General features: G+C 33.5%; 1 protein-coding gene across 2 annotated transcripts in view; it reads left to right on the top strand.

Annotated features, from left to right (window-relative positions):
* The first annotated feature begins 18,765 nt into the window (after positions 1-18,765).
* LOC143222612 (DCC-interacting protein 13-alpha-like) overlaps positions 18,766-20,436 on the top strand; it is a 40,344-nt gene continuing 38,673 nt past the window's right edge. Inside the window, exon 1 of one of the 2 annotated variants that reach the window (XM_076449309.1) lies at positions 18,766-18,885. The gene's annotated coding sequence lies outside the window, so the exon portion shown is untranslated. Of the gene's footprint in view, positions 18,969-20,436 lie in introns of both variants that reach the window. The other variant, XM_076449308.1, reaches the window with a different exon arrangement.

Below are 20,436 nucleotides of genomic sequence, written 5' to 3'. Positions count from 1 at the left end.
AAGCCCATGATGTAAATGGAAGGCATACTACGTGTTTTCAAGCTGCCAATGCTAAAGCTAACCCATAGGTTCAGCTGATGAATTTATGCATGAGAAATTTACATGCTCATCAGTTTAGAAACTGAAAAAACTTTTCACTACCGCCTATTACTTAGTAGTAACAGAACAGCCGTTTTCTCGAATTGGGCCTTTATTTGAGTTGCAGAAAATAAATGGAGTGCAGCTAGGAGACACGTACATAAATGACAAATCAGCGTAGAACTTTATCACATGTATTAATGATATCATGATGCAAGACCTGTGTGTAGACTTCAACAACGCTGCAGTGTTTTCCTTCTTGTCAGATGGATCTACAGACACTGGAGTAATTGAAGAAGAAATTGTATTTGTTAAATTTGTTAAGGCAGGAAATGTTGTTACAAACGTTTTGGACTTGGAGGCTCCACCTAATGGTACTGCCAGAGGATTTAAAACAGCAATTGAAAAAGCATTTGAGACAGTTGGTGTAGAGAACTGGAAAAGAAAGGCAACCATTCTATCAATACTGCAGCAGAAAATGGACTAATCGCACTTCTTACTAGAGATGGCATGTCATGGTTAGTTGGGGTGTGGTGTGTGGTTCACTTATTTGAAAGGGGACTGGTGGGTACTGTTAAGGAAGAAAAGTTTTTATCGGGCATAAAAGACCTTCTGTTAGGACTTTACAGACAGTATCATTTGACTGCCAAAGCAAGCAGGAATTTAAAAGTGTCAGTGATGCTCTAGAAGAAAAAAAACATTAAAACTTGTAAACATTCTAGGGACAGCATGGGCTCCTCATCTTTATAAAGCACTTGAAGTTCTGCTGAAAAGAAATTTCAAATCCATATATATGCATTTACACCATACAGCTGAGTCAAAGAATGCTAGTGCTACAATGGTTCGGAGAGCTAGAAAAACCAACAGGACATGAAAAAATACAAGACTTTGCTGCATATGCATTTCCTTTTTGTTATCTTGCATGAATCGTCACTACTGAGCTTAAGCTTCCAACACGACCAGGCTACTTTAACTGGCTCACTTGATGCACTGAATACCTTTGTGCTTGCTATAGAGGGCTTCAAGCATATGAATGATTGAGCTCACCAAACATGAGCAGGATCTTTAACAGTTTGAAAATGCGAAAGAACACATATTGCAGAGTCATAGATCATAGTCAGAAAAGATTTAGGCCTTTTCTGGAGAAGGAGCTAATGCAGGCAGCCATTGTGCTTGATCCAGCAGACTGGCCTTTCAATGAACCTCAAGAAGTTCTTGCTGTGTTTGGGGTAGATAAAATTAGCATTGTGACAGCTCATATTGAACAACCTCTTCAGGTTGTAGGCTATGATAATGCTGCAGCATTACGTGAGTGGCTTGACCTAAAGGCATTCTCTCAGAGGCGAGACAATGTTCGAGGCATGAACCTTTACTACTTCTGGAATTGGATTTATCTTCAATTCTCTGACGGATTCCCAAGTTTATCTTTTGGCACAAATCATTTTCACACTGCCAATGAACCCAGCATGTTGTGAAAGGAGATTTTCCATTATTAAGAAAATCAAGCTCGACTGGAGAGGCAGTCTGGATCCAGTCACGCTATCCATGCTTATGAGGATAGCAATAGATGGTGCAACATTGGTTGAGTTTAACTCCAGGAGAGCAGTGGAGTACTGGTGGACTCAATCTCGTCGTAGCAGGAGGCCTGATTACCTTGATGACTAAGTCTAGTCTACCTACTACTTACCAGTGTACTTACCAGAGTAACTGTTTACAGGTGTTACTCAGTACTAGTCCACTTTTAGACTCCTTCTAGTCTACCTAGTCTAGATAATTAACATGCTCAAGTGGCACTTACCTGATGATGAAGATGCTTATAATCATTGCATGTGGAGTAACTATAAACAACTGAAAGTTTCAATGTTTTTATTGAGTATTTTTCATTTTAAGTGTTCAGTTTTACAGATATTAAAATGATTATTATGTTATACTTGTGTTTTATTATTGAGTCAGTTACGGAAATGGTATCTCTGTCTGTTGTCAGTTTGTCAGTCTGTTGCAGTTTTTATTTGGGACAGTGACTGCTAAGCAAAGGCAAGCAAATATTTCACAAAGATTACCCTCAGGGCAAGTGGTAAAAAAGTTATTGTCGAGCCCTGTATACCCCTGGTGATAAACCGAGTAAATATTATGCTCCTGGTGATGATCAGGGCAAAGATCATACTGCTGTGAAAGTGTTTCTATTAAATGCATCACACCTGCAGTTAGCCAAAAACAAAGTTATGTATAAAAGGGCAATTTCCCTCTCAACATATCATCAGTGAAACCACTCTGAGGAACATATTCACTAAACGTACGAACTTATAGCAATATGGTGACTACATGAGTGAAATGTGTAAAATTATTCGTAATTATGTATTTATATATGTATACATTAAGTACTCATTTAGGAATTCAATATCCGTAATAGATCGATAAATAAAAAATTAGTAAGTTCATATCAAAATAACTATAACTCAAGACAAAAATTGTTACTCTAAGCTTTATTTGATTATCTAACAATAAATAATTAGAATTATACAGTTTTATATATCTGGTAGCGTGCTATACTTGAAACTACTTCCTCTATCGTAGATAGATTGGGTGTCATGATTATTATTATCTAACACAACAATTGCAATTATATTAATCTTCTGAAAAGGATGACCTGGTCATCATTAACATTCCAGAGACCCTCCACTGTATATAGACATCAAATTCCAAGGTCACGTTTAATTTGATTAAGAGCACAAAATTCTATTGGAGTTGCACTGGGTAACTTGAAAGTTAAATAATACTTGGGTTAGATTGCTGTTATCCTGGTTGTTCACCTATTTTTCATCATGAAAACAGTGCTCAAAGCTTGTGAACCAAATTATTATTTATCATCCTGTTAGCCGTACCAGGAGATATGTACGGATTTATCATATAGCTTTAATGAAGGAATGATCAAAGGATTCTCTTTCGACATCGTAATCTCTACATTGAAAACAAAGACATTGCTCCAAGTTAGATTAAATCATGGTTTCGGAAAACTGTTGCTAAACTAAACTCTTTTCTGTGCAAGTTTTAATGCTTCCATTGATAATGTGGCTATATCGTTCAACAATTTCGCTATACAAACATCCTTCCTCAGAAAAAGCTGTGTCATATTCTTTCACTAATAAATCTATCTGGAGTGTCGTTGCACTATCGTATAGTCAGTGATTCGCCTAGAGCCAAATATATATAGTGTATACGCTAAAGTATTGCTCACGATGCCAAAATACGCACCTACTATGATTTGTAGTATTTTACTATCTGTAAATAGCCCCCCAGTGGCTCAGCAGTATGTCTGCGGACTTACAACGCTAAAAACCGGGTTTTGATACCCGTGGTGGGCAGAGCAAAGATTGCCCATTGTGCAGCTTTGTGCTTACTTTAAAATAACAACAACAACCACATGTAATTTGTTATAAAATGCGATTAAAACTAGTTGCTGTATATCGACTAACAAATCGTTTGATTTTTGTGTTTTCCGTGCAAATTATATTCGAACTCTTTGATAAAAGCCTAAAAATTCAAACTCATTCAATAGACTGTCCTTTGTAAGATACTACTGGTTTCAAAACATTATTTCCACAGATCTCATTTCAAACAATTCAAAACAATATTCTGTTTTAAGAAAGACGTCTCGATGACTGGGTCTTACAAGGCTCTAATACGGACTTGAGATATAAGAATTAAAATGCCACATTTACTATGATAATAAATATGTCAATCCTATACATAATAAGAACAGTTTTCACAATTTGATAAAACATCATAGATACTAGTGTATAGTAATTTTGAGTTGATAGACTATAGGGAAGGCAGGTATATATTCACCAGCATCAACCGCTAACTCCTGAGTGCAGTAGGCTTAATACTTTCCCTCATCTCAAACAGATGGTTAATATTATCTTGAAATATTTTCTTTTGCAGAACCCCATACCGTGTCTTTCAATTGTTCCAGTAACAACCCTATCAACTGTGGCGTTATCTACTGTCGAAATCATAAACATTTAATATTTTGTCAACGAGATACCCAGAAAATTACATTTGAAAACAAGCACATAATTTTAGTGTGTTATATCTGTTTCAGTGCACTAAATATAATAATACTTTAAAAAAACACTTGTTCAATGAATGTCCCCTATAAGGTGCAACAGGTTTCAATACAGTATTTTTACAAGAATTATTTCATACAATTCAAACCAACTATAACTTTTTAATGAAAAAACCTTTATGACTATATCGCAGTCCTTCCTTATTGATATAGTGAAAGGTTTGAAGCCTTACAACGCTCAAATTATTCGAAGTCTCTTAGGTCCTAGTTGAAGTGTGAGAGGTGATTTTTGAAGTTTTTACAAATACTGAAAATGAAGCCAAAAAGTTTATAAAAAATAGGTTTATATGAGCAAGAATTCGAAAAAGAGAATAATACAATTAGTCTGGTTTGGTTTGAATTTCGCGCAAAACTATTGAAGAACTATTTGCCCTAGCCGTCCATAATTTAGCACTGTAAGACTAGAGGGAAGGCAACTAGTCATCACCACCCATCGCCAATTCTTGGGCTACATTTTGCTAATAAATAGTGGAATTGACCGCACATTATAACGCCCCCACGGCTGAAAAGGAGATCGTGTTTGGTGTGACGGGAATTCGAACCCACGACCTTCAGGTTATGAGTCGAGTACTTTAACCACGTGGCCATGCCGGGCCAAATGCAATTGGAATAAAAGGTGTTACTTAAAACTGGTTTGAATAAAAAATTTCAAATAGAAAACAAGTACTTGAAATAAATAATGTTATAAGTGATGAAATAATTTTAACCAGTGGAGGGATAAGTAGTAAGGCCATTAATATTTTTAATATATTTAAATGATTTCTATGAAAGTATGTTTAATAGAGAAATTAAAAGTTTTCCAGATGTCTCGGTATTAATTTATAATGTAAATTCTGCTACTGAGTTCATTAAAGAAAAGAACAATGGCTTAGAATACATGAGAAGATGGTTTAATGTAAATTTATTGTGCTTAAATATAAATAAAACGATTTACATAAGATTTTCTCTAGAAACATCTATCTCGTCGAATAATTTTAAATCAGTCAATAATTTATGAGAATTATCTTTGCAAACATTTATGTATTAAAAATTATATGAATAATAATTCCATAATATAAAAGTCAAAAAGTTAGTGATATTAGATCATAGGTTAAATTGGAAAGAATACATAGAAATAATGGAGAGAAAAAAATTGAAGATATCAATAGTAATATTTGATTAAATAAAAATATTTATCTAAGAATGAAATGAAAAATATTTACTATGTTTGGTTTGATTCAATGAGCAATACGATATCGTTTATTGGAGAGGTACCTACCTAACAAACTTAGGAATTATAAATTAATATTATAAGATGCATATAAGCATTACCATAATATGACCAAACTAAATTACAATAAAAAATTAAATACGCTATCATTGTGCAAATTATTTATCTCTAAAACACTATAAACAAATTCAGTAAAGATATTTAAAACTGGAAAAATAAAATCAATATACGAAACAAGAATTGAAATACATGAGAACTTGAAACTTCCTAAAGTAAACAACGAAATATTTAGAAAAAGTTATTTGTATCTCGCTCCAAAATTATATAATAATACTCCAAATAAAATTAGGTTACTGTTAAGTAGAAAAAATAAAAACATTAAGTTAACAATAAAGAACTGAATAGCTAATTTAATAATATATTTATTCAGGATCCACACTCGAGAAATCTTATAGATCATTTTTATATTTTATATATTATTTGTATTTTTTGTATGGTATCTATATTTAATTAAATTGAACTGAAATGTATGAGTTATAAAAATAATGTCATTACTCTGAAATGTATACGTATTTCTAATATTGAAAATACGAACCGGCTGCATGTTTAGAAAAATAAAAAAATACTTATATAAACCTTATAACTTTCATATGAATTATCAATGTGTCCTCCGCTAGTACAGCAGTAAGCCTACGGACTTACAACTCTAAAATCAGGGTTCGATTCGCTTTGGTGGGCTCGGCAGATAGCCCACTGTGGCTTTGCTATAAGGAAAACACACAAGTTATCAACGTCGACCTATTAAACAGGAGAAACTTAGTCATCTTTAAGATCTCAACTTATTTTTCAGCATATTAAACGTACTAACTTATTTACCATACTATATATACATATATATTATAACCAAATAGCTTGTACCCTACGATCGTTTTTTAAAAAATGCAGCGTATTTTGTTTAATTTTAATGTGTTTTGTTTTGGCTTAGAAATTATGATTATAATATAATTAATCAGAGATTATGATTTGCTCTTTCTAACGCACTCCTTCCTCCTGATTTTGTTTACTTATTTAACATTATTTAAATATATACATATATATTTACAGATTTGTGAGACATAATATGCTTTTTTTTTTTTAAGTTAAGCACAAAGCTACACAGTAGACTATCTGTGTTGTACTTTCCACGGGCATCTAAGGGTATTTGTAGCCTCCCAGTGGCGCAGTGGTATGTCTGCGGACTTATACTGCTAGAAACCGTGTTTCAATACCTGTGATGGGCGGAGCACAGATAGTCCTGTGTGTAACTTTGTGCTTGATAACAAAACAAACAAACAAAATTTGTAATTAAATTTCTAAACTTTGTTACAACTCCTAACAGGTTTGAGATTCTAATCTCAACAAACACACTTCTACTTCAAAATTGAAGGATAAAACAAGACAACCTTCAAAACTCGAAGAAAGAAAATAGTTCATTTTAAACTAGGCCCGGTATGGCCAAGTGGTTAAGACACTTGACTCGTATTACAAGAGTCACCGGTTCAAATCCTCATCATACCGAACATACTCGCCCTTTTAGCCGTGGGGGCGTAATAATGTTTGGTCAATCACACTATTCATTGGTAAAAGAGAAGCTCAAGAGTTGGTGGTGGGTAGTGATGACTAGATGCTTACCTTTTAGTCTTACAGTGCTAAATTCGGGACGGCTAGCGCAGATAGCCCTCGTGTAGCTTTGCACGAAATTCAAAACAAATTATTTTAAACCCCATAATAGGAAGTAATATCTTTACACTGTAAATTCATAAAACAAGCAAACCTAAGTCCGACTATTTGACAAGTAACAGCATTACACTATGAATAATCATATATCAACGTATGTCGTGCGATTCGAGTTCTTGTTATTGAAATACGAGAGCAATACTAAATCTGTTATCTGAAACGTCGCATGTTTGTATATTTTGCTTTGTTCGTAGTGAAATGTTTTCCAACTTCTCAGCTTACGATCACCATGAAATTTTAAGACGTTTCTGAATATTCCCTGAAAGGACACTAAAATGCCTTACTTTATCCATTTTATCATGTTTACGAGTTTAAAATCCCCCCCCCCATTGCCGTCTGCGTGAAGCCAATAAAAAAAAATACGGACTCGGTTGTGTTTGATAGCGCTTGTGATTCCTATTAAGCCTTCCTTATATTTGACATAATCCTTCTTCTGTTGTTTTGTTTGTTTGTTTGTTTGTTTGTTTGTTTTACTTTAAACATTTCATTTAAGGTTTTACAATAATATTATGCAAAAATACCCAAAAATCTAAAATGTTAATTAATTATTGAAATAAATTCCAAAAAGTACTTAAGAAGTTTTGTTAATCCAGACTTTGTCAAATAGAAAGAAAGCTGTCAGCATTTGCTTCAGTTCGGTTTCAAACTTCATCAGTCCACCCATCTTTCACAATGATATTAGTGGTTGAATGAAAACAGAGCAGCAGCAATTGCCAATACAAAAGTGAATTAATAGATATAAGGAATTTGAAGGTTGCATCTGTCAACATCCTTGACATTTATGAATCTACATCGAAACTGTGACTAGAAGGTAACAATGTCTGCGGCCCCTGAATGCATGTTTTATTGTTTGATCTCATTGAAAGACACACGAGTACGTTATAACAGTGATGCAGCTAATACTGTCCTGTTAAATCTCTGTAACAAAATTTTCACTAAAGCATGTTTGTAAGATGTTTCTAACAGGTAATTTATACATGTTTTTCTATTGTAGTTTGCAGAAGAAGTTTACAATGGTGTTTTCATTTTGTACAAGGCTATAACTGTCACTATAAATATAGCGGCTCACTTAATATTTTATATACCTTGCCTTACAATACAAATTGTATTGTTTTACAATTAAAATTGCTTATTTAAATATACTATTTTGTAAAAAAGTAAAATAATTATTAAAGCAACATTAACTTCCTGTGGATCATTACAGTCGTCGTTCAAATCGCTCACTAGTTAGCTTGAACGATAATATGAAATCAGTCCTCCGTTGGTACTGCGGTAAGTCTACGGATTTACAACCCTAAAATCAGGAGTTCGTTTTCCATCGGTGAGCACAGCATATAGCCCGATGTAGCTTTACTCAAAGAAACACACACAATACGAAATAGGTGTCAAGTTATTACATTGTTATTTTTATTGGATACAACGTGAGATAAGAGGAAATTATGTGTTTTCTAATAGGATAGTCATATCAGGTTATCTGCTGCATCCACTGAAGGGAGTTGAACCCTTCATGTTAGCATTGTTGATCCAAATACTTACTAGTGGAGGACAAATGGAATCTAAAGGTCCAGAACAAACGGACCTGGCATAGCCAGGTGGTTAAGGCACTCGACTCGTAATCTGCTGCTGAGAAATCGAACAAGATTATGTTGCCATATTTAATAGAAACTACAGTATGTAAAAATAAAACATATTACATTTTTGTGGCACTAAATTCTGGGTTTCAAACTAAACTTTAAACTTTCCAAAACGTTTTACTTACTTGTAGCACGATGAAATAATCTGGTAAGCTTTGTATTCGTATTTTAAAGAATCGTAAAGATTTGAACATGGCTCCAAAATCCCAAGCTTCACCACAGGGCTAACTCGCGCCCTCTTGTCAGTAAAGACTACACTTATTCTTGATTTAAGTAAAGTTAGATTTTTGGACAACATCATCACAGACCAAATGGTGATGTGACACCTTTATTGGAGTTATTCAGCCATTAAGTTTACTTGTTAAATTACGATGTCAAAACTGAAGTATATTTGTTTTCGAGTTCATACTAGGTATAAGTATTTGTATCCAAATGTATATGAAACTTGTTTTTTCCTATAAACTAGTCAAGTAAATATCTACCTAACTTGGAACACTGGCTGATTATTAAACAAACAAAAAAAAAAATCACAACTTATAATAGTTAGCTACATTCCTCTTCAAATTGAGTGAAATTTCATTTAATTACGTGACTAAGATATTTCATATTTATCTCTTCTGCGTTTTTGGTCCTTTGTAAGATATTATATAAAAATGTATCTGTTAAGGCTTTATCGTAATGTTACTTATTGTGACAACAAAATATAACAGATTGTCTGTTTAAAATAAAATAAAAGACTGTGATCCTGTTAGTGAAGGAATGTTTTATCTGTATTATGGTTTATTAATAACTCGTAATAGAAAAGTGCCTTTAACAAGAATATTGTTAAAAGTAATACTATATAATATTTTCACAGATAACAGTTAAGTGCTATCAGTGTTTTTATTTTTCCTAATAAATTTTGTAAACAATTTGAAAGTTTTCTCTTTTCTTCTATTTGCACAAGGTACAAAATTCAAGAATATTGCTCTACTTCCATTTTTTCTACAGATATTACAGTCATAATAAACACACTTTCTGTGATAATAACTGAATAGTAAAAAAAAATTAAATTGGTTTAGAATTAAGATTAACAAAAGCAAGACTGGACTTAATACTTAATTATATAAAATAGAAGTTAACATGGAAAGTTACAAACTACATTAATGCTTAATGGATGACTACATATCATAACATCCCAACTGGATTAGTGCTTAAACAATGACTTTGCATATCCTGTTATTGCTATTGGGTTAGTGCTTAATTGATGTTTTAGCTCATTATGATATTTTTTATTCTTTTCCAATGATATTCTAACTCCGAACGATTGTTTTCAAATTCATATTCTTAACAGGTCAAGTTCTTGTTTTCATTTCACTGAATCGTACACAATTTGTTTTGGAAAGAGATGAAATTACCGAACATAATTGTTTGTATCGTAGTATATCATGACATCACTACTGGATAAATGCCTAAACAATGACTCTACTAATCTTGACATCACTACTGGGTAAGTGCTTAGGCCCGGCATGGCCAGGTGGGTTAAGGCGTTCTACTCGTAATCTGAGGGTCGCGGGTTCCAATCCCGTCGCACCAAACATGCTCGCCCTTTCAGCCGTGGGGGCGTTATAATGTTACAATCAATCCCAATATTCTTTGGTAAAAGAGTAGCCCAATAGTTGGCGGTGGGTGGTGATGACTAACTGCCTTCCCTCTAAGCTTACACTTCTAAATTAGGGAAAACTAGCGCAGACAGCCCTCATGTAGCTATGCATGAAATTCCAAAACAAACAATACTGGGTAAGTGCTTAAACAATAACTTATAAAGACATCTCTTCTACGTGAATGGTTAAAGAATTATTATTTATCACGACATAATTAACTAGAGTTTAGAACAAGTCTCGACACTTAGTGAGCTGAAACAAGCTACACCATCAAAATAAATACACCCATCCATCATCAATTTAACGTTAATAAGAGGAAAAGTAAATTACGAGTAAAACTCGTCACACACAACTATATCTGTGTACAAGTTGCTATTGATTTTATTTCTCAAACTTAACACTAATGAGCTATCAAGATCACAATTACTAAATAAACGGAAGTCTATGTCTAAATTCTGTTTTACGTTTAACTACTTTGTACATGTAGTTTATTTAAACTTTTAAGGTTGACGTTCCCTTAGCCTATTATTTGTATGCAAGTTTCTTCTTGGACAGTTTTAAGTTACATGACCTAGTTTTCAACATGTTTAATTCATCTATTGGTGAGATTTTAATGCATTTTATTTATTCACAATGTAATGTATAATGACCGTATAGAACGTGGTGTTTAACGAGTGTGTGGGAACAAATGAGGTGTGAGCTTTCTGTAAATATTACACTTTTTGTTACTTAACTAGTTTATTCAGGACAAAAAATTGCTTACGGTGTATAGCCTCCGAGTCTAACCTTTTCATTTCTTTAAAAAGTGTATTTTTGTTGGGGGGTTTTGCGCATGCATAAAAACTGCTTTGAATCTATTGCATATTAGACTGTTGTTAGTTATCGGTAAAACAACATATTAACTTAACTTCCTTTAAAACATGTAAATATGTTAGATTTGATAGATTTTCTAAATAAATAGGATCATTTCTCTTCCAAACTGACATTCATGTTTTTTCTTGTTGTTGTCATTGATGTTTTGTTGTTTTTCTGTTTACGGCACTCAAAATAATAAAATAGGTTTTAAACCGTAGCTTGTATCATTTGGAAAACCCTTTAATATTATGCATATTTTCTCGGCATTTCACATTAATATTATACAAGGGAACTACATTATTAACAGTTTGATGAAGCAATGATTGCACCAAATTTGTAACGCTGACTCATTAGCGGTGGAAAAATCATTAGAATTGTGACAAACGTAAAAGCCATCATTATCTTCCACTTCCCAAATGTTGCTTTGCAGCGAAAAAAGAAAAACGAGATAATATAAAATGATTTAGATATCACAAAGGTTGTATGATTATATTTAATCATACAAATTCTGAAGCAGAAGAATTATAGTATATCACAATACTTTTTCTGCGCTATCATTTTGCAAAATAGTTAACATAACGTTTCATTAATTATTTGTTATTTTCAAACATAGAACAACTTTTGAAGCATTTTAACACTCCATGTCTTTTTTTTTTCTTTTTTAACTTTTCCAATAACATTCTAACTCCGAACAATTTTTTTCAAATTCATATGATTAACAAGTCTAGACTTCTTCTTTTCATTTCATTGAATCTTACACAGTTTATTTCGGGAAGAAATGAAAGTACCGAACATAATTATTTGTGTCTTAGTTTTGAAATTAAACCCCTAAAAAGATGTTTATTTTCAAATTTTCTAATGTATGATTGCATCTCGTTAGGAGATGAATTTGGAAAATATAACAGTCAGTATGAATTCGTTCTTCTACTAGACCGGCATGGTCAGGTGGGTTAAGGCGTTCAACTCGTAATCTGATGGTCGCGGGTTCGAATCTCCATCACACCAAATATGCTCGTCCTTTCAGCCGTGGGGACGTTATAATGTGACAGTCATTCCCACTATTCGTTGGTAAAAAGAATATACAAGAGTTGGCTGTAGGTTGTGATGACTAGCTGCCTTCCATCTAGTCTTACAACGCTAAATTAAAGACTGGTAGCGCAGATAGCCCTTGTGTAGCTTTGCACGAAATTCAGAAACAAACAAACAAACAATGTTCTGGACAGAACATTTCCTAGGTTCTTTTGACAAAATTATGACACTTCAAAAGCTTTCGTCATAAGACTCTCACACATTCCAATGCTTTATAATGTTTCACTATACACCAGTCATTAAAATCGTATTTTGTCTATGATTAGTTCCTGCAGTCGATGTTTCAAACTACCACTGTTTGAGTATATGAATAATTCAATACTTAGAGCGGCAGCCACACAATTCAGAAGCTTTTAAGAAAGAGAGTGGCAATAAACTGTTTATTTCAATAAACATTTCTTTTATATACACCTGTTTTGTAACACATTTGAGCAGAACTTACATAACACGATTTGACCATCAATTTTAACTAGTTGTTATTGGTGTTTCAAATAACTCAGATGCTTAATTAATTGTTAAAGAGTGTAAAATAGTAAATAATACGTCAACCTAAACCATAACAAGAATTCCTCCCAATAATAATAATTTCTATTCTGGTCAAATGCTTAAAACATATAAATGTTGCAGTGCGTTTAGTCTTGACTTTCAGCATTTATTATAATTAGTAAAAAACACGTATGTTAATAAATATCGCTTAACTGTTTTCCAACAAATATAGTAAGTAATAGGTATTGTAGAAATGATAGTGGTTATTGTTTGTTTGTTTTTGAATTTTTGCTCAAAGCTACTCGAGGGCTACCTATGCTAGCCGTCCCTAATTTAGCAGTGTAAGACTAGAGGGATGGCAGCTAGTCATCACCACCCTCCGCCAACTCTTGTATATTCTTTTTACCAACGAATAGTGGGAATGACTGTCACATTATAACGTCCCCACGGCTGAAAGGGCGAGCATGATTGACGCGAAGAGGATGCGAATCCGCGACCCTCAGATTACGAGTCGCACGCCTTAACACGCTTGGCCATGCCGGACAATAGTGGTTATTAATCACATGTATATATATATATATACCCCAAAATCTTAAGGCCAATGAACATAAAGAAAAAATATCCATTTTGCGTTGTTAGACTCAACCACTTATTTGAGTAGAGCTTCAAAAGATGAAAATAAGAAAAGAGAAAAATTGAGCAGGAGGATTTGACGGGTTGTCCGGCAAGACACCAGCCAATTTTTGAACCAGATTAAGTTCCTTACAGACGCAGAATGCAGCTCAAGAACAATAAGACGGCATCTACGAGAGAAAAGCTTTAAAAACCGTAAACGTCTTCAAAGGCTACGCCTCCTTCCACACCACGAAACAGATCAGTTAAACTTTGCTGAAAAGCACCAAATATGGGACATAGAAAAGTGGACGAAAATTTTATTCTTTGATGAGAAAACATTTAACCTGGATATGCGTTGTAATGAGACGGTTAATCCCACTATTCGTTAGTAACAGAGTAGCCCAAGAGCTGCCTTCCCTCTAGTCTTACACTGCTAAATTAGGGACTGCTAGCGCAGATAGCTCTCGTGTAGCTTTGCGTGAAATTCAAACAAACAATCATCTCTATTCTATTTTAACAAAAATAGATACAACTATAACACAATTTTGTTCAAGATCGTTTAAAAATTAATCCTCTGGTTTTTTTTTTAACATTTTGTTAGTAATCTTACTCGATTTACAAAACTGCTCTTCCTAAAAAAAATGATGTATATTATTTACCCAAAAGATTAATTACCCAGCCAGGTAAATACAGTTAAACCATAGTTTTTCTGTTTGTGGCCCATATTCAAAACACGTTGATTTTTGTTATGTTTTGTTTCCTGTAATAATGTATTCTAATAAATTATCTGTAACATAATGTTACACAAATGAATTTGTTTCTAGTTTTCAAATTTATTTAATTTAGTATCACTTGTGTAATTTATAAAGAAGCAACTTAAATATTGGTAAAGTTAACTTAAGAAATTCCTATTACAAAGAGCTCTTGTTAGAATACCGCGTTAATTAATGATATGTCCACGATTAATTTATTTGTTAACGCATACTGGATTTTAAAGATATGATAACACTACAACAACTTAATATGTGCTTTTTCCCATTAAATTCAGATATCAACTACACTTGTTAATATTTATAGTAAGAGAAGTAACACCTAAATAATAGAAAATTCCTTTATTTTCCTTCTGAAAGTGTATATTAGTTGAATTCGTAGTACATGTGTCTGAAAAAAAAGGTGATAGTGTTTTTTGTATATAATGCCAAGTTTTCTCAATCTAGAAAATAAGATTTAAGAATTAACAAGTTGATACAAAATGATTGGGAATATTAATTTGCTTTAAACATTCTGAAAGGCCTCCAATAAATTGACCACACACTACATTTATTTGCCTTTGTATTTGTACTGAAATAAAGTTTACTTTACTTCTTTAACTTTCGTCCATTCTATTTCATTGCTTCAAATTTAGTTAAAATTAAGAGCACTCAGAGTTGGCTTCGTAAAACATTTCATTAACGAGCTAATTGTTGATTTCCACTCTTACGTTATGTTTTAAGCTTTTAAGGGAAGTCAATGAACCTGTTAATACTACAAACAAACTTAAGAATTTCTTAGTTTAAACGTTTACATCTAATTCTAATGGCTTCAAAAAATTATATAAAAAATTCTGCATTGGAATATAAGTTTCCCTGTTATGTCCGATAATTGGATTTTGTAAAACCAATGCGTTTGTGTCCACACATGGACGTAGTTCCACCAGATCACCCGATGTTGTTCATTTGGCCACTAATATAAAAGCTGGTGTAATTAGGTCTAAAATTAGACCTTTTATGTCTGTTGATTCTGTATCTTTGACAAATGACACTGCCAATCCCATACCCATACATATAGTTTACGTGATATTATGGTGACTCAATTATCGTTGTTAGAAGGTATAGTGCTTTTAAATTCGAGTTATTTCCGCTAATGAATCTGTTATCGCTCATGGTATTGGGGATGTTTTTGTTAATGTTCCTCTTCATAACATTTATTTAACGTCACACCTAGTTTCGAGACAAGTATTGGTTGGAGCAAAACCTATTCTGCCAATTAAGGGTGTATCGTTATTGCTGGGAAACAATTGGTGTCTCAAGAAGACAGTGGTGAGTCGGGCTGTGTGAGGACGGGCGTTGTCATGTTGAAAAACGTCGTTGACGTTCACCATGATGGGTTGCACATGAGGCCTAAGAATCTCGTAGACGGTTGCGTACGGTCTGATCAGAAATCCTACGCAGCCCTGGTATGGTTGAGGCAGTAGACGTCGCAGTGGTGGTCCTATCCCGGAGGTGACGTAACCGGGTGTTGCGATCTTGTGCAGGCGTGGTCACACGAGGTCTGCCAGATCGTGGACGGTCACGAGTTGATCCATGTTGTTTTTGACGATTCCATAGCCTTGTGATGGTGCTTGGGTGGACATTCACAGCTCTGGCAACATCTGATCGAGATTTGCCTGCTTTCAAGCGACCAATGGCGTTGTTGCGTTGTGCTTCAGTCAGTCTTGACGTAACTGTATTGCGTGTCGGTGGCTTGACACTGAGCTATGGAAACCGAGAACCCGTCACTTTTATAGGGATTTTGCACATGTTGCATTTGCAGAACATGCAGATCTCTCAAACAAATTTATTGGACACGCATGCGTTTTGGCGAAAAATCCGATGTTTTCCTCCGTTTTCAAAGTGCACAACTTTTATTGTCATTTTGGTCTGACAATCAGTGCCTTAACACGTTTAACATCACATACTCTGAGCTTGTAACGTTATTACATATATTTCTCTTTAAAATAACAATAATATCCCTTTTGCGTTTCTTTTTTGAAGAGTATATATACACGTGTTCAGAAGGCGACATTATAGATTTGTCACAGACATTTTGTGGGTCCTACATGGATCTTGTGAATGATTGTCCTACTGACAAGTCTTTGGCGAGTGACAATGATAAAGGTGAAGAATCTAATTCAGTTGGTGAAATTCCGTTTGCAAGAAGTAAACTTAACACTGAACAAGAAAAGGATCAAAAGATATCATCACTATTTAAATGTGCACACCCAAAGAATGAACTATAAAAAGTTCCATACCGTTACTTTTTAAACAAAATGACGTACTAATGAGAAAATGGAGACCACCAAATGTGCCAGCCTTAGAGAACTGGGCTGTAATTCATCAAATCGTTGTTCCAAAATCATATTATTCGAAAATATTAAAGGCTGCCCATGAACTTCTCATGGTGTTAATAAGAATTGTGACAAAATTATGAGACATTTCTTTTGGTCAAAACCTAAGCCAAATGTTTCTCGATTCTGTTAAATCTGTAATACATATCAAATGGCTAGAAAACCTCACCAGAACATTCCTGTTACTCCTCTAAAAGCTATCCCAAAGTTCGAAGAACATCTTAATCATGTAATAATTGATTGTGTTAAGTCAAAAAGATAACATTTTTGTTCAAGCATTTTCACCTCCTGTGTAATTTTATTGCAATAAAGTTATTTGTATACTTGTATTAATTGTGTTATATTGTCATGATTTTTGAAATTGTATAATTCTATGGCAATGTATTGTATTTAATATATTGGTTGCAATGTACATGTGTATATAACATTTTGGTTAAAATTTTTCTAACGCCAATTTTTAATTATCTAAAGAGGGAGGTGTAAAAATTTACTGTTGTACATTTATTCTATTGTCTAAGTTTCAGTGTAATTTTCCTTTATGCGTGTGACATATATTTTTACTGTATATTGTGCAAGTCCTGTCTGTTCTCAAAATTTATAGAAGATTCTTGAGAGTAAGAATCGATTATATTTGTTTTACGGAAACTCACAAAACCATTGATGAAACTTCGAGAAAATCGAGTGATTCATATAAAAGCAGATGAGCAAAAGTTTGTTTGTTTGTTTTTTTTAATTTCGCGCAAAGCTACTTGAGGACTATCTGCGCTAGCCGTCCCTAATTTAGCAGTGTAAGACTAGAGGGAAGGCAGCTAGTCATCACCGTCCACCGCTAACTCTTGGGCTACTCTTTTACCAACGAATGGTGGGATTCACCGTCACATTATAAAGCACCCACGGCTGAAAGGGCGAGCATGTTTGATACGACCGGGATTCGAACCCGCGACCGTCGGATTACAATTCGAAGGCCTTAACACACTTGGCCATGCCGGGCCCCACTAAGACATGAAACGCCACTCTATAATAACTGTAAACAAGCCTTCCAATGGCACAATAAAATCAACAAAATTATGACATATCTTTTTCAAGCACCACAATTTAGTACTACTGAGAATTGGGATTTTCCTTACTAGTGCAAAGCAATAAAAGGAAAGTAATTAACAGTAAAACAATCACAACTATAACTATAGACTAGAACCACGCTTGATTTGGTTTGTTTTGAATTTCGCACGAAGACTATCTGTGCTAGCCGTCCCTAATTTAGCAGTGTAAGACTAGAGTGAAGGCAACGAGACATCACCACCCACCACCAACTCTTGGACTACTCTCTTACAAATGAATAGTGGGATTGACCAAACGTTATAACGCTCTCACGACTGAAAGGGCGAGCATACTTGATATGACGAGGATTCGAACCCGCAATCCACAGATTACGAGTCGAGTGCCTTATCCAGCCCCCCGCTAGTACAACGGTATGTCTACGGATTTACAACGCTAAAGTCGGGGGTTAGATTCTCCTCGGTGGGCTCAACAGATAACCCGATATGGCCTTCCTATGAAAAAAACACACATACACACATGCTTATTCACCTGGCCGTGCCGGGCCTCAATCACGCTTGAAGGACCTGTTCAATGCGTATATCTCGCAATAAAAGTGTTAAGTGACAGTTGTCCTTTCACATCTTTAAGCTGACGTAATATAATTCCTGTAATTTGGTAATTCATGGGTTGTTATACCTCCTTCCGTTTCAGTTATTTTTAACAGATGAAAAGTTTATTCAATATTTTTTATTATTATTATGGTTGTTATTAAAATTTCTCCAATTATTTTTTTTATTTAATGTAGGGTCTCGATGATGGTGGCATTTCTTGGCAAAAGGTTTGAAAAAGTTTGAAAACATTTATTGTGATAAAAATGATAAATGGTGTAGTGTTATTGAACATTCGTCATAAACTAAAGAAGTGAAAACCAGACTTTCAATAAATAGATAGATATATGTGCAATACACTTCATTAACTTGGATAGCAAAAGAACAAATAATAATTGTAGAAGAAACTCAATAAAACTAGACACAAATATATGTATAAGAAAAAGGATATGACTGAAATCGTTGATCGGTACGGTACAATTCTTTGTTATCGTTAAATTTTTCCGATAGAGTGGGTGTGTACGAAATGTAAACGTCGTGAAGGTGTATCCGCTTGGCATTGATAGTGTGAAACGTTTTAAAGTAAGACTGAAACTAAAAGTTTTACTTGTTTAGTCAGTTAATAAATTACATAAATAATTGGACCGTATTGCTGTTATATTATAGTAAGAATTTATGTCTCTAACTTCTTTTGCGTTAACAATCCCGTGTTTTACTAGAACAATTATACTGTCACTGATGTTATATATATAAAATAATTAAATATTATTATATGTATGTAAATATGTTATCTTCACAGTTTTACTTTTAGACCTATTCGTTATAAGCAATTGATAACAATATATGTTGATTGAATTAAGCTTATAACATTACTGCCATTTCCATTAGTGCTGAGAAAGTGTAAATGGCCCAGTATTTGTCGTTTGCCTTTGTTTTTTTTTCTTTCCAAGTTACATGGATCTGTACAGTGTCTAACTTCTAAGACTAGTAACAGTCTATCAGTCTTAGTAAAACGTCTGCAGTCGGAATAAGATACTACTTCTACTATTAGGTTTCTGTAGATATGAATTATATTTGCCAGTCTTTTCCCAAAGTATTAATATGTTATGTAATGTACCTTGAGAACTTTCTGGAAGTACAAACCGGAACTTTAATAACGATAATAGGCTAATACTAGTAATATTCATATTCAAAAAGTAACAACAGTATTATTAGTACTGTTACATTTACTATTAGTACTGTTACTACGAAGAGAGTGTTTTGTAAGTTGTATTAAAGTTACAACTAATTGTGTCCAAGTAAAGTTTGTGAAGAAACGATTTTGGTAGCCTATTTTTGAGCCTGAATAGTTATTAAATTTTGAACAAAAAGTTTATTACTTTAAAGCCAAGAGACCAAACCAATTTTTTTATTTCAAAATAATCACACAAGTGAAAACAATTTTCATATCAGATGCTATTTGTGAGATAAATTTGATTAAAAAATGTCTATTTGTATTGGATAACTATTTGTTATCTCATATGTACTTATGACTTCAATGATAGACTTTGTTCTAGGTTTCTGATCCTATAGTTTCAACTTTGCTTGATATTTAATAAGTAAGAGTTGGTTACTAATAGTTTTTTAATGAACTTTATTTGAACAGTGACCTAATTATTCATACAACTTACTGAACTAAATGTTTTATATTAAATTATCTCTTGTACACTGCTGTCATTCTGTATCATGATTTTGTGTTCCTCAAATTAACATTAGTACATTAAAAAAATCCCCAAGCACAAAGTTCAAAGAAGTTTTTATTCATAATGATTGATGTATTCACTGTATTTAGAAATTACTTAAAATTTGCACTGTGCATACAATACAAACCTTATTTCCTTTCAGGACATATTTTGATATTTTAACAAGATTTTTCACAGAAATAAATCTTCTGGCTGAGCTTTCTTTACCATACACAGTAACACATACACTTGTGCTCATTTTAGATCTAATAATTTCTTGGGCATTTGATTTTTCCCAAAACTAAAATATTTAGTACTAAATAAATGATATATTTATTTAAATACTTTCCCCACATGCATGATACATTGAAAACTATGGAAATATTTTGAGTTTCTGTTAGCTGATATAAAG

This window comes from Tachypleus tridentatus, chromosome 8 (assembly GCF_004210375.1).
Source record: "Tachypleus tridentatus isolate NWPU-2018 chromosome 8, ASM421037v1, whole genome shotgun sequence".
In the NCBI taxonomy this organism is placed as follows: domain Eukaryota; kingdom Metazoa; phylum Arthropoda; class Merostomata; order Xiphosura; family Limulidae; genus Tachypleus; species Tachypleus tridentatus.
The sequence above is the reverse complement of the archived record's forward strand: the minus strand, read 5'-3'. Positions and strand labels throughout refer to the sequence as shown.